Source organism: Ursus maritimus, unplaced genomic scaffold, assembly GCF_017311325.1.
Source record: "Ursus maritimus isolate PB19 unplaced genomic scaffold, ASM1731132v1 scaffold_17, whole genome shotgun sequence".
NCBI classification, from domain to species: Eukaryota; Metazoa; Chordata; class Mammalia; order Carnivora; family Ursidae; genus Ursus; species Ursus maritimus.
Window position 1 is genome coordinate 53898829 of NW_024424119.1, and position 10222 is coordinate 53909050.

A 10222-nucleotide genomic window follows, 5' to 3' on the forward strand; every position below is an offset into this window, starting at 1 on the left:
CCCCAGCTGCACCACTGAGGCTTAGAGAGGGGCGGGGGTCTGCGCCATGCCATATACATGTGGGGGACAGAAGTGGGCCCCTGAGTCCTGTCTCCAGACCCTGGAGAAGGGTGTGAGGCGCCCAAGGGGAGAGAAGAGAGACTCATGGAGGGGAGGGAGTGGTGTGGGGGGCAGCCCATGGGTTGGGTCAGGAGAGGCTGGGGAGCCCTGCCGAGGCCAGCTAGGGCATCCTTGGAGCTTCACGGGTTGTGTTAGTGTAACTTCGGGAGGATTCCGAATGACGGGTTGGGGCTCAGGGAACCCCATCTGCAGACCGGATCCTTCCCCCTCCCCCACGGCCCGGCCCCGCCCCCGCCCCAGCAAGGGCAAACTAGTTACCAAAATCTGACACAGAAGTCTAAGGCTTCTTCCCCACAGCGGTAGGTGAGCCAGGCAGGGGTGGGGGCCCCCAGGCTGCTGGGGGGTGGGGTGGGGTGGGGGTGGGGCATTCAAGGGCTGAGCAAACCTCAGGACTCTGCCCCTGCCTCGGTTTTCTCATCTTGAACAAGGTCAGGTGGTGTTGAGGCTCTGAGGTTCCGTCAGCCTTTCTTCCCTCCAAATTCCTGGCACTCCCCGCCGACAAGGGGTTGAGAGCAGTGACTCCGCAGAATTGAAAGGGAGATTGCTAGCAAGCAGATGAGGCTAGCCGAGGATGGGGGCGCCGGGCTGGCTGCCTGGGACTTGGAACAATCTGGGGCTAGGCCGCGCCCACCTGTTTGTTGGGCTGTCCATCCGTCCACCCACCCAGATATTCAGTTCAGTCTTGCAGTGCATATTTAGTAAGCACCAACTGTATGCGAGGCCCCCTGGAGGGGAGTGGGTATAAGGTCCCTGCCTGTCCCAGCCTCTCCCTCTCCCCATGACCCCCACAGTTTCTCTTGGAGTGTGGTCATAGGAGCACTGGATTGGGAGTCAAGGCTGGACCCAGGGCCCCTGGGGGCCAAGGCAGGCTCCTTGGCCTCTCTGCACCTTGGTGTTCTCGCACGCTGTGCCCAGAACCCACAGCCCATCAATGGTGCTGGGTCCCCATTAGCTGGTACACACAGTCCAGGAACAAGCTGTGGACACAAGATTGCCGCCCTCCCCCCCTCCCTTCCAGTGCTCCCCTCCCCCACTGAATTTGTGCTTCTCCTCCCTGCAGCTTTAGGTTTGTTAGGTCAGAGGTCCTGGTTACCTGGGCAGGAGGAGGGACGAGGCAGCAGGGAAACCAGGAAGCCCCGAACAGTGAACAGCGTGGGTCTCACGGAACTCAGAGCGGTGACTGCCATCTGACCATGTTGGGGTCCTTGTGCCAGAGATCAGCAGGCAAAGAAGGGGGTAACTGTTCAGGCGGGGGCAACGGATCCCCGATGCAGCAAACTGTCTGCAGAAAGTCTCGCAGGGTCAGCAGATAGCCAGCAATTTGAAGGGGAGTCTAACAGCCTGGACCCCGTGGAGGACAGGGACAGAGCTGAGTGCCGCAAGGGGCCAAGAACATCTCTTGCCCACAATTTCAAACCTCTTAATCCAGGCCAGCTGCAGTGGACAGCCCTTGCTGGCTTCGGCCAGCTCCAGGCAGCCACAGCCCGATGATGAGGATAATGTTGAGGATGATGCTTCCGCCTGCGAGTTTCGTCTCGATTCCCACCCTGGGGCTTTTCGGATGCCCTTGTGTGGGCACCCCTCCCCGCCCCAGGAACCCACGCGGTGGCCACACATGGCCAGCTGCAACACCCTACAGGCCAACCCTTGATCCAGGGGAAACACAGCCACGGGATAAAAGCCTCCCCCTTTCCTCTTCAGGCAGATGGTCCTGAGACATACTTCATAAAGAATCTCAGACAATCCCGGGGGACTGGCCACCCGGACTTCCATAATGGTGAGCTCAATAATGTATGTTTGTATCTGCTCTTTCCTGTTTCGCTCCCCGCCTCCCCATCCCTCACTCTTGCTCCTGGGAATATACTTGCAAACAAACTCCCAGGCCCTTCCTTTAGCCTGCTTTCAGGGAACCCAGACCAAAACAGGCATTATGGACGGCAGTGTGTCCCCCCAAATCCATACGGTGAAGTCTTAACCCCCAGTAACTCAGAATGTGACTGTATTTGGACATAGTCTTTAAAGAGGAAATTAAGGTTCAATGAGGTCACGAGGCTGGGCCCCACTCCAATATGCCTGGTGTCCTTTAAGAAGAGGAAATTAGGACATAGACACGCACAGAGGAAGGACCATGGGAAGACACTGGGAGAAGGTGGCTGTCTACCAGCCAAGCAGAGAGGCTTCAGAACAAACCGAAGCGGCCCACACCTTGCTCTTGGCACTTCCAGCCTCCAGAACCATGAGAAAATATGTTTCTGTTGTTTAAGCCCCCTGGTGTGGAGTACCTCGTCACTGCCACCTGGCAAACTAATACACAAGTATGTTCTGTCATCATCCCAATTTTACAACCAAAGAAACCGAAGCTTCAAAAGGCAAAGGACTCATCCAGGGTCACTTGGCTAGTCAGTGGCAGAGCCCAAATTCAAACAGGGGTCCTTGGGCAGCAGAGTGTAAGCCCTTGACGCTGGGGATGCCAGGGAACCAGGTGAGACCCTCTGGCCCAGAAATCCTCCCCCCCTTTCCAGAGTTTGAGAAGCCCCTCCCTCCGTCCAGCCCCGCACCCCTACCCCCACCCCCAGACACACATGCTTTCATTGCAGGGTCCTTGTGGAGGCCTCTCTCGAGCTCCCTGCCTCTGGGCCTTTGGTTTCACTGCTGCTGCAGTGCTGAGCTTTTCCAGCTCATTCCCTGTCTCCCCTCCTCTGAAGGCTCTTTCTCACCAGCTAGCTCACTCACAGCGCACACACACACACACACACACACACACACACACACACACTCCGTGCTCACCTCCTTCTGGCAGCCACTCTGAGGCTCTCTCTACCACCTTCCCTAATGCCTGCTGCAAACTAGCTACAAAATGGCTTTGGGGATGCCCCCACCCCCCCGGAAGACCACACCCTGTCCCTCCCTGTACCCCCCTGCCTGTGAGTCCCCTCCCACCTGAGCAACATGCTGTGCTGACACCTGGTCTCATTGACTCCCACCCCCTGTAGCAGGGACTAGTGCTGTCGTCATTCTGTACAGGACGACCTGAGGCCCAGAGAAGGGCAGGGCCGTGCCTCAGGGTACACAGCAGTGAGTGGTAGGGCTGGGACCCACCCTGGCCAAGCTCAGAGGACGGGATGTATTCCAACATGTCCTGGCTACCGCAGGCCCTCCCCTGAGAACAGGCTGCAATTTGGGGCAGAGGGCAGGGCTGAGCAGTGCGGCCAGAGGTCACCCCCTCCCCCGCCACCTGCCCCTCAGAGCTCCACTCCCCGAAGCACAAGTATGAACCTCCACCCAGTCCGCACTCATTCCTCTGTGGCCACCTGCCCCTCAGGCAAAAGGGGGCTCCGCAGAGACCCTCAAAGACTCCCACTGCAGGGGGAGGGATACGGGCCATGACGGGCTTTTGTGAGCACCTCCTTGGTGCTAAGCTCTATTGTGTTGTGGCAACGGAAAGGGGAACTGGGCCAGGCCTGACACCCCCCCCCCCCCCCCCCCCCCCCCCCCCCGCCCCCCCCCCCCGCCAGCTATCCCAGTAGCAGCTAGAGCTTTCTGATTCAGAGCACCTGAGTGGCTCAGTCCATTAAGCCTCTGCCTTGGGCTCAGGTCAGGATCTCAGGGTTCTGGGATGGAGCCCCACATCAGGCTCTGTGCTTGGTGAGGAGTCTGCTTTTCCCTCCCCCTCTGCCCTCCCCCCCCTCAAATAAATAAATACATTATATACATATAAATACATTATATATATAAATATATAATATAAAAATAAAATATAAATATAAAATAAATACATATATATATATGAATCGACAGATGCTGGGAGGGAGGAAGGCAGTCAGTAATGGGAGTGGCAGATCTGGAGAAGGCGTAGCAGTTAACCAGGTGAAGAGGGAGGGGACAGCATGTGCAAAGGGCCTGCATAGGGAGGGTCAGAGAAGAGGAGAAGGCCTGTGTCCTGGAGCTGGTGGAGGTTTCTGGAAAAGGCTGAACGGGCTCTCCAGGGCCGGGCTGTGCAGGGCCCCATGAGCTACATTAAAGGCTCTCGCCTTTACTCAGCAGAGATTTGTGTTTTGAAGACCCCTGCCCCAGCTCTGTGTGATGGCACAGAAGCAGGTAGAAAAGCGAGAGGTTGGCTTGCATCCAGGTGAGAGAGGGTTTGGGGAAGTGACAGCTGGCATGAATATTCAAAAAAAAAAAAAAAAAGACCCAAGACTCAACACAGTGGTGACACAAAACACCCAGTCTGGATCTCAAAGCAGGAGGAACCTCGGAGATTCCCAGTTTGTGGACTCACGGTGAGGCCCAGAGAGGAACGGGGACAAGACCGGTCTTGTCCCCGAGGGCTCTGCTGGTTCATTCATTGGACACTGACTGAGCCCCTGCTGGGTGCCAGGCACCGTGCTAGAGGCTGGGGATCGTACAGAGGTGAATAGGCGGGTCAGTCCTACTGTGAGGACGAGAACGGGGTGCACCTGCCGAACTGCGTGGACCTGAGGGCTGGGAGGGACGGAGAGGGGGAGGGAGAGACGGGGAAATGATCATGCTGATGACGAAACTATACTTACTGAGCATTTTCCATTGCCAGACTCCGTGTCAAGCCTCCTGTAAACATGATCGCATTAATGGCCACATGGCTGCAAACAAGTGCCTTTGGGCCATTGTACAGATGACACGATTAAGGCTCAGACAGGTGGCGTGACCTACCTCACGTCACCAGGGAGGGCCAGGCCAGGCCCTCACCCCACCTTCCCACCGAGCCTGCTCTGCCTGCCTCCAGGCCTGACCAGCTCCTCCCCAGGCCCCAGACCTGAGGTTGGAGGGGGAGGGGGGGTTGGGGGGACACAGAGGGGAATCCAGAAGTGCCTTCCCCGGGGGACACTGGAGGTTCCTGCCCCTTCCCCCATTCAGTGGAGGGGCCCAGGCTGGCTGGAGGTCAGAGGGAGGTCAGGGAGGAAGGAAGGAGAATGTGTCAGCACGAAGCTGCAGGCTGCAGGCCTCCCCCTCCTGCTCACTCTGCTCTCCCCTCCCCTCCAACAACAAAGCAACCTCGGTAAGTCCACTCAGCGCAGGGGAGAGGGGACTGTGGTGGGAGCCACACACTCTGGCCCCACCCCTGCTCCCGCCCCTCCAAGGCACAGTCGGGGCCAAATCACTGCCCCCCCATCACTAATGGCAGGAACACGGATGTGATCGCAGCCTCCCCGCTCACGCATCCAGACACTCGCACCCATTCATTCATTCATTCAGTGAAGTGTTCTGAGCGCCTCCTCTGCACTGGACCCTGTGCTGGGTGCTGGCGACCGGGGAGGACGCAGCATTCTGGCTTCCTGCCATGGGGTGCACACGGCCTCAGAAAGAAGAGGGACACTCATGAGCCATTATTGTACAAGGTAGTGGGAGCACCCAGGAGGGAGGGGTCATGCAGTGAAATGGGAGAGACAATCAGCCCAGCCACAGTGGCAGTCAGGGAAGGCTCCCTGGAGGACGTGATAGCTTTCCAAGACCAAAAGACTGAACAGGAGCTAGTCAACAAGGAGGAGAAGGTAAATGGGAACCAGACAGAATGAACAGCATGACAGGAGGCCTGGACTCCCTTAAGGAAGTCGAAGGCAGGCAGGGCTGGATCTTGGGGAGCATGCTGGGGAGTTGGGGGCAAGACTGAGGGGCTACCAGAGTGACACTGGGCCGGGTCTTGCAGGCAGTGGGGAAGATTTGAACTCCCTTGGGCAGTGAAGGCAGTGAGCAGGGGAGTGACAGGTCAAAGGTGAATTTCACGCTCACCCAGGCTGTGTATACACCTGCACGCATGTTCCTGTACAAGCGTGCCTGCGCGTGTGTCCCTGTTCACAAGTACCTGCACGGCCAGACACACACAGGCATACACCTGTGTGCCCGCGCAGAGCTCTTCACAGACCGGCACCCAGTCGGGCCCCACGGGGATTCTGCCCAGTCTCTGCATTTAATGGAGGAGGCTCGGAGAGGTGGGGAGATTTGCCCAGAGACACACATGTTGGCTCAACAAAGCAGAGACACCATGCTTAGGCAACCTGTTTCTAGCCTGTGCTCGCGAACCCCACGCCCCCCCCCCCCGGGGGGGGCTCTGAGGCCTCCTGGTGAAGAGAGAGAGCGGGCTTACAGCAGCAACCCAGAGAAGCCTCAGTTCCGCTCTGGAAGGACGCGCTGGAGTTCCTTACGCTCACCTTGCAGCCTCCGCCCCGAGGCCCAGCCCCCCAGACAGGCTGGGTTTGTTTTCTGGGGAAACTGGAAATGGAAAGTCCCAGACAAAAACCCTAGGATGACCAGGTGGGTCTTGAAGCTCCCACTCCTGCCCCTTGGCCCTGTAATCCTTCACAGAGCAGGGTCCTTCGTATTCTTTCTTTTCTTTCTGGAACATCAGAGCTGGCTAAGCCCTGGCTAAGCTGGAGAAGATCTGGTCCAGCCCCTCTCTATCAGTTTCCCGTCGCGGCTGTAACTAAGACCACAAATACAGTGGCTTCAACAACACAAATTTATTCTCTCCCGGTCTGGAGGTCAGAAATCCCAAAGTTAGGGGCGCCTGGGTAGCACAGAGGTTAAGCGTCTGCCTTCGGCTCAGGGCGTGATCCTGGCGTTCTGGGATCGAGCCCCACATCAGGCTCCTCCGCTGGGAGCCTGCTTCTTCCTCTCCCACTCCCCCTGCTTGTGTTCCCTCTCTCACTGGCTGTCTCTCTCTCTGTCAAATAAATAAATAAAATCTTGAAAAAAAAAAAAAGAAAAAAAAAGAAATCCCAAAGTCAAGGTGTCGAAGGGCTGTGTTCCTTTTGTGGGCTCTAGAAGAGAATGTTTCCTTGCTTTTCCTAGCTTCTCGACGCTGCCCACCATCCTCGGTTCCTTCTTCAAAGACAGCCACAAAGCATCTTCCAATTTCTCTGACTCCGACCTTCTGGTCTCTCTTGGAACCTTGGATAGGAGGGCAGGAAAGGGCAGGAAGCTGGGCCGGGAGCCTGCGGGGAATCTGGCTGGAGCCTGGCAGATGGGTGACTTGAAAAGCTCCAGGAGGTGGCCTCCCCCAGTGCGATCGGATCGGGCCAGGCTCAGCCCAGGTCCTGAGGCAGGGCCAGGGGGAGGAACCCATAGGGAGGGCCACCCAGTCCATTTAGGGGGCACATGGAGATAGGAGTAAAATTTAACCGGTTCAGTTGTTCATTCAACAGCTCAAGTGAGCACTGGAGAGGTAGGGAAATACCAGCTTTGGAGCCAGATGGCCTTAGGTTCAAATCCCAGGTCCACTACTTATCAGCCGGGTGGCCAGGGGCAGCTGATTTGACCAATACTGCCCCTTAGTTTCCCTACCTTGAGTTACTAACAGGATTGAGTAAACGACTTCAAAGGACAATACTACCTACATGTCTGCTGTGATGACAAATGGTGATGACCTTTTTTTACCTCTATTGTTGTAAGCCAGGAGGTGGGGACTGGGTCACCTCCGGCTGCTAGGGCCCTTTTCTCCTCTTCTAGAAGAGGTAGTTGGAAGAAACAGTGTTCTAGGCGAATGGGTCAGGCCCTTCTAGTTCCCGTCTACTTTGGGGCCAGCCCCAGTCAGCACACCTTCTGAAAGCTAGCTTCCAGTTTTCCCATTCCCACCTTGGGCCAGGTCAGCCCATTAGGGGGGAGAGGGGGCGTCTGAAGTCCAGGCTGGGATTTTCTTCTGCCCCAACTCGAACTCTCCTGTTTCTGTGGGTCTTGCCCAGTGAGTCCCCTCTCCGGAAGAGTGGGGGCATCCTGGGCTGGATTCTGTGGGTGCCCAGCTTCCTGCCCCACCTGCCTGGATCCCGGGTGGCCCCCTGGCCTGTGCCACACCAGCCTGACCCCCTTCCCCCTCCCACAGGTCCTTCCTCTCTCTCCCACTCACACAATGCAGCCCACTCACTGTGCCCTCTGCCCCTTCCGCCACTCACCCTCCCCACCCTAGCCTTTGCTTTCAAGGCAGCCTTGCCACTTTCTCAGGGAAGCCTCCCTGATGTCTGTGGCTGGGTGACAGCCTTTTCTCTGAGCTGCCTGTAGTTCTATCATCATAGCCTGTATTTATGGATCTGTTTTATTTGTGTCTGTTTCTCCCACTCGATGGTGAGTCCATCCTTGCACAGGAAGGCACATAGTAGGTGCACATTTGTTGAGGTAGGAAGGAAGAAGGAGGCTAGGACAGCCCTTCAGGCAGCAAGAGAAAACAGGTGGAGAAGCTTGATGAGGGTGGGGGTTGGGGGTCAAGCTCTCAGCCTGCCGCCCCCAAGGGGAGCCCTCTGTTCCCCCTCCTTTCTCCCCTCTGCCTGCTGAGCCTAGCAGACAGCAGAGTGGGGTGGGGTGGGGGCAGCGGGAGTGGTGGTAGGGAGCTGCAGACCGAATACCCAATACCCTGGGGATGGGAAGGCTGAGCTCTGAGGTTCTAGAAAGGCTGGAGCTGGCGGGGAGGGGAGGCTGAAGCTCACATCTGGTTTTGCCCACCCAGGCAGCAGCTCCTGCGGGCAGCACACCCATCCCTGCATCACTACCACCCCCTCCCCCCTCCGGAGCCCCCCTCCCCCTCCTCCTCCTGGGGAGACGCTAGAGGGCTCCTTTCAAGGCCACCCTTGGGTCTGTGTGCGTGTACAGCCAGTGACACGGGCTCTGTGTGTGCAAACCTCGGTTCCTGAGACACTGGAACCAAACTGAGGTTCCTGGCCCCTTGGCTCCTGTGTCTAACTTCCTGAAACCGCCCCCCCTCCACCCAAGGATGGTGCCTGGGCTGGCTCACCCTCCCAGGCACCTTGGCTGAACGGAGTCCTAGGATGGAATCCAGCCTGGGGTGAGGAACGGAGGGGTCTTTCCTGAGCCCTAGCGCCACGCTGGGAGAGGCCGTGGAAATCAGCAGACTGGGCAGAGGGTTGAGCATGGGGGTGCTCTGGGGCGGGGAATCAAGAGGCTGGGGGGTTCTGGGGGCTGTCAGTGGTTGATCGCAAGGGCCGAGACAGTAGCTGGGGGCCCTATGCAGTGAGGGCAAGGTGGCGCCTGGAGTGAGGGAGCAGGGTCACCCAGCTGGGCATTCCAAGGATATGGGGAACCAGGAACCTGTGATGTACTCTGGGCGCCTGGAATTCTCTCTGCCGCCACCCTCGCACCGGCTCGCCCCAAGGGCTTCTTAGTATCGTGACTTGTATTATCCCTTTCCCCCCAGCCCCCGCCCACCCAGGTCCAGGCAGGCGGCTGCCAAGATGCTTCCTGGAGCCCCCACCCCCAGCTAGGGGTCCGCAGGTGGCGAATTACTAGTCTGTGCCGCTACGGGGATCGCTGAGGCGGTGGACCTGGGAAGGAGGTGGGGGTGCAGTTTCTGGGAAAGCCCACACGAAGAGTTGAAGCCCAGAGAGAGGAGCTGATCCCAAGGCCGGGTAGTCAGAGGCAGGAAGGGTGTTTCTGGCAGGAGGAACGTGAAGTGCTAGGGCCCGAGATGGGGCAATACCTGGGAACCACAGCGATTCTGTACGAACCTAGGGGCCGAGTGGAAGCGTGGCAACGGGTGGCAGAGGCAGGGCACCCACGGGCAGGGCCTTGCACGCCGAGGACAGCCCGCCCCCTCGCTCTTCGGACGGGGCTTGACGCCTCCCGCGCCCCCCACCCCCCGCCTCTCCGCCTCCTTCGGGCGGGCCCGGGGAAGGCTGCGGACGGCCGCGGCTGCCCTTTCAAGTCGGCCTCCCGGAGGCTCCCGAGCCGGCCGGGCGCGGGGGCCGCTGCGCCGACATCAAAGCCCGGCGCCCCCAGCCAGATCCGGTTGCGGAAGGGGCGGGCGAGCCGGGGAGGGAGGCAGGTTTCGGCGGATTCCCCTTTCATCCCGTGGCTCGGCGGGCGCGGACCTCCGGGAGGCCCCGCACGTCCCTGCTGGGCAAGTCCGCGCAGGGCCGCGAGCTGCGCCGCCGGGCCGGGCGGGGCTGTGTGGCCTCGGGCGGGTCCCTGCCCTTCTCCGTGCCTCGGGCACCTTCCTCCCTGCCCAGGAGGCCTTGGCGCGGGGCCTTCTCGGGAGGGGCCTTCTGGGAAGTTCTGGAAGTTTGGATCCCCGAGGTGGGGCGGGGAGCCGGGGCTGGCGGAGGCGCACCTGCGCCTCGCTCCG